Source organism: Ailuropoda melanoleuca, chromosome 18, assembly GCF_002007445.2.
Source record: "Ailuropoda melanoleuca isolate Jingjing chromosome 18, ASM200744v2, whole genome shotgun sequence".
NCBI lineage: Eukaryota > Metazoa > Chordata > Mammalia > Carnivora > Ursidae > Ailuropoda > Ailuropoda melanoleuca.
Genome location: NC_048235.1, coordinates 3,189,564 through 3,195,085, shown reverse-complemented (window position 1 = coordinate 3,195,085; position 5,522 = coordinate 3,189,564).

Genomic DNA, 5,522 nt, shown 5'->3' with positions numbered 1-5,522 from the left:
CCAGGAAGTAACCTCTGCTGGAGGTCATCAGTATCCCAAGGAGTACTAGAGTTGGTCCACAGAGGGAAAGACCTAAGAAATTCCTGGAGAATCTGGGGAGAGTCCCAGCCAACAGGTTCCCCACATAGGCCAACAAATGTGGGGCATCCAGATTGTGTGGGGGCTGGCGGTGCTGGCAGTGAAAGAATTCACCCAAGGAGAATAGAGGAGATAGAAGTTTATTTAATAGATTGTAAGGGAGCAGCGGGGAGGACAGCAAAGGAGAGATTTTTGCCATGAGGTGGTGGTGAGGAATTGTAGTTACAGGGTGGAGTGAGGTGGTTTGGGAATGTATGGAATTCTCCCTTTTTTTGGTAACTATGCCTGGTTGTAAGTAGCCCACTGGTGGGTGAGAGCCTGTGGCTCAATGAGCCTCTTTGCCTCAGCTCTGTGGTTGTTGTGGGCGGGCCTTTGCCTTCCTCAAGCTTACATTGCTCAAGCCTGCTGCCTGAAAGTGCCTCTACAACAATGAATATACATGAATTAAATTTGCCTGATAACTCATAGTCTCACTTTGGATTTAAAATCTAGCTATTATTTACAAGTGACACAATTGATTATAATGACAGAGACGGATTGGAAAGAAAATAAAAAATTCAGTGTGGGGAAATGCAGATGATACAAAATATTAACATCAACCAAAGGCAAATCTAAGGTGAAAACCATTAATATAGATTAAAAAGAATATATCAAGACAATGTAGTAATTTGAAACATACTGGGGAGGGTGGTCTGACCTGGTTTAGTCAAATGAAGTATGTGCAGATGTTGGAAAACACCAATTCCACTCTTGAGCAAATAATTTCAAATATGTTGGGAATGCAGGATTTGCAAGGACATTTATCAATGTTTGTGTAGTGGGGAGTGGGTAATTTTGTCCGTCTGATGGAGTAGATAAACCGAAAGTGGTAGAAAGCATGACTTGCTGCACACCACCTTCAATTAACAGATTGTGTGTGCAAACTGCAATGTAATTGATGCTAAAAACAAAGAATTATTTTTTAAAAAGGAAGAGAATTATAATGTCATGCCATTACATGAGTTAAAAATGCATAACTCCAAACAATAATGCATGTTTTACAAGGTCACATGCTTAATTTGCATTGCATCCATATGCTGCACTAGGGTGTTTGCCTTGGGGAAAGACAGGAGTGAGGAATAGAAATAGAGGATGGGTATTGACCCCTCCAGGACCCATTCATTCATCTCTGGATCACAGCCCTGTGATAATAGAGATTGTCATTTAAAAATGTGTAATGGACTGAACTCCTGCATCTAGAGAGAAAGAAATGCAATTAACAGTAGCCTGAGTTTCACTTGTGGTACAAGGCAGCAAGGTCCAAGCAAAACAACTTGTTTTCTATAAAATCTATGAACATCAACAAAAATAACCAACCAAAGGAAAGAAAGAAAACCTGAAGGCACTGGAGAGTGATTAAGAAGGTACTGTTTTTGTGTGTTTTGTGTTTCGCTGGGAGGTGGGGAGGGGTAGTTCACCCTTGCAGCAATCCCCCTACGTAGGGTGAGCTTTGCATTGTCTGTGGTGTTTTTGCTCCAGGTGACTGTGGTCACAGCACAGCCAGGAGGAGAAGAGGCTAGTTGGAAGAATGAGGAGAAGGACCCAGGGTAAATGTATGATGCAAGAAATCAATCACAAAAAAAGATACATAATTTTTACATAAAGAGATACATAAATTATTTAAATATGTACAGTATGCTCACACTATCATAATTATATTGGAGGAATGAAATCACATGAAATAATGCCATGCACCCAATGGGGTAACTGAAGTTAAAAAGTCAATGTGTACTTGAATATTTATACCTTGAATCACTATATTGTATTGTACATCTGAAACTAATATTACACTGTATGTTAACTATACTGGAATTTGAATGTAAAAAATAGATACAGAAAATGTATTTGGTAGAATTCATCAGAAATCTATCTATATAGATAGATAAAAATGACAGCTCTCCTAATTTTTTTATCTACCAAAAATACAGGAAACTATAGTAAATTTTTTGAAATATTTTTATTAAAGACAAAAATAGGGTGCATGTGATGTCACTTCCCTCATTGAACATTGTAGGAGAGAACCTACCCATGCAAGAATACATACACATCTGTATAATGTTTGAAATGACAGATGAAACAGAAACTTTTTATTCTTAGTTGGGTTGTCCACATTTTAAGTAAAAAACAATTCTTAAAATAGAGCTTAGAACCATTTGGTATTTTGCTAAAAATCAGGAAAGAGAAATTTGGTAACTTTTCTATGTGTCATAAATGACCAAATTAATAATAATAATAATAATAATAAATAAAAAGAATGGAACTAAATACTTCCATTTAGAGTACTGATAAAAATTATAACAGTCATAGGATTAATTCTAAGAAAATTATGTAAGTCCTTACAGAGAAAAACTGATGTAAGCTCAGGAAGAGGATGGTCAAATACTTGGGTGATATGTGGGCATACTCTGGATATATTGTGGGTTTGGTTCTAGACCACCAAGGTAAAGCCAAAATACAGTAAAGCATTATGTCTAAAGCAACAATGTACATACCTTAACTAAAAAAAAAAAACAAAAAACACTTAGGGGCACCTGGGTAGCTCAGTCGTTAAGCGTCTGCCTTTGGCTCAGGGCGTGATCCCGGTGTTCTGGGATTGAGCCCCACATCGGGCTCCTCCGCTGGGAGCCTGCTTCTTTCTCTCCCACTCCCCCTGCTGAGTTCCCTCTCTCGCTGGCTGTCTCTCTGTCACATAAATAAATAAAATCTTAAAAAAAAAACAATTGAAAAAACACACTTAATTGCTAAAAAAATGCTAACCATCATCTGAGCTTTCCGCAAGCCATAATGTTTTTGCTGGTGGGGGATCTTGCCTCAGTGTCGATGGCTGCTGGCTGATCATGGTGGCGGTCGGAGAAGGTGGTGTGGCTGTTTCTTAAAACGAGACAACAACGAAGTTTGCCACATGGATTGACTCTTCCTTTCATGAATGAGTTCTCTGTGGCATGCAATACTGTTTGTTAGCATTTTGTCCACACTAGAACTTGTTTCAAAATTGGAGTCAATCCTCTCAAATCCCGTCAGCGCTAAGTTTATGTAGTGTTCTAAATTGCTGCATATGGCAGCTATAGCCTTATGAAATGCATTCCTTCAATAGTAAGACTTGAAAGTTGAAATGATCCCTGGATCATGGGCTGCAGTCTGGATGCTGCATTGGCAGACATGAAAACCATATTAATCTCATTCTCTGTCTCCGTCAGAGCCCTTAGGTGACCCGGTGCTCATTGTCAGTGAGCAACAATATTTTGAAAGAAATCTTTGCCCCTGAGCATTAGGTCTCAACAGGGGGCTTGAAGTAATCACTAAACCATGTTGTAGACAGATGTACCGTCATTTGGGCTGTGTTGTTCCATGTACAGGGCACAGGCAGAGTAGACTCAGCATGATTCTGAAGGGCCCTAGATTTTCAGAATGGTACGTGGGCGCTGGCTTCCACTTAGAGTCACCTTCTGCATTAGCTCCTCACAGGAGAGCCAGCCTGTCCTTTGCAGCTTCGAAGCCAGGCATTGACGTCTCTCTGGCTGGAAAAGTCCTAGATGCCATCTTCTCCCGATAGAAGACTGTTTGGTCTACACTGACAATCTGTGGTTGAGTGTAGCCACCTTCCTGAATTCTCTGAGCCCAATCTTCTGGATGACTTGCTGCAGCTTCTCCATCAGCACCTGCTGCTTCACCTTGTCCCTTCATGTGATGGAGACGGCTGCTTTCCTTAAACCCAGTAACCAACCTCTGCTGCTGCAGATGTTTCTTCTGCAGCTCCCTGACCTCTCTCAGCCTTCACAGAGCTGAACAGAGTTAGGGCCTTGCTCAGGATCAGCTTTGGCTTAAAGGAAGTGTTGTGGTTGGTTCAGTCTGTCCAGACCACTCAGACTTTCTCCACATCAGCAAGAAGGCTGTTTCACATTCTTTTTATTCATGTGTTTACTGGAGTAGCCTTTTTAATGTCCTTTGGAAACTTCCTTTACATTGACAGCTTGGCTGACGGTTGCAAGAAGCCTCCCTTTTGGCCAGTCCCAGCTTTTCACATGCCTTCCTCACTGAACTTACAAATTTCTAGGTTTTGATTTAAAGTGAGAGGTGTGTGACGCTTCCTTTCACTTGACAGCTTAGAGGCCGTTGTAGGGCTATTAATCAGCTTAATTGCAACGTTGTTCTGTCTCAGGGCACGGGGTGGGGGTGCCCAAGGAGAGGGAAAGAGGCAGGAGCTCTGGCTGGCAGAGCAGTCAGAATACACACAACATTTTCTGACGGCTTGCCATCTTGTGTGGGCACTGCGTGTGACACCCAAAACTGCAGTAGTGACATCAAAGACCACCAGTCACAGATCGGCATAACAGATATAATAATAATAAAGAAAAGTTTGAAATGTTCTGAGAATTACCAAAATGTGACACTGAGGCAGGAAAGTGAGCAAATGCCATTGGAAAAATAGTGCTGATAGATTGCTTGACACAGGGTTGCCACAAACCTTCAGTTTGTTAAAAAAAAAAAAAAAAAAAAAAAAAACACAGGGGCGCCTGGGTGGCATAGCGGTTAAGCGTCTGCCTTCGGCTCAGGGCGTGATCCCGGCGTTATGGGATCGAGCCCCACGTCAGGCTCTTTCACTATGAGCCTGCTTCTTCCTCTCTCACTCCCCCTGCTTGTGTTCCCTCTCTCGCTGGCTGTCTCTATCTCTGTCAAATAAATAAATAAAATCTTAAAAAAAAAAACACAACAAAACACAAAAAACCCAAAACATATCGCAAAGTACAATAAAGTGAAGCACAACAGAACAAGGCACGCCTATACCAAAGAATATCCCCCTCAGATATTTAATGTCAGTGAAGTTTCCTTTTGGACTCCTGTTAAAAATACTTGGGAACTTGGAAAAGCTCATTCTAAAGCTTATGAAAACAGACATGGCAACAAAAGGCAAGACAAATAAAAAAAGGAAAGGGAGTTTGCTTAAAGTATCTAAGCATGAATTCATGAGTCTATTGAAATTAAACAGAGTACAACAGTGATAGCCAAATAATGTGTTGGAGCAAAGTGGAGATTCCAGAAACAGGCTCACACTTACAGTTGGCATTTGTATGTAATGAAGCTACTATTTCAGTTTCTTAGGAGATCTTTTTTTTTTTAATTTTTTAAGGATTTTAGGGGCGCCTGGGTGGCGCAGTCGTTAAGCATCTGCCTTTGGCTTAGGGTGTGATCCAGACCTTATGGGATCGAGCCCCACGTTAGGCTCCTCCCCTATGAGCCTGCTTCTTCCTCTCCCACTCCCCCTGCTTGTGTTCCCTCTCCCGCTGGCTGTCTCTATCTCTGTCAAATAAATAAATAAAATCTTTAAAAAAAAATAAAGATTTTATTTATTTCCAGAGAGAGAGTGTGAGAGAGAGATTGACAGCACAAGCGGGGGGGGGGGGGGG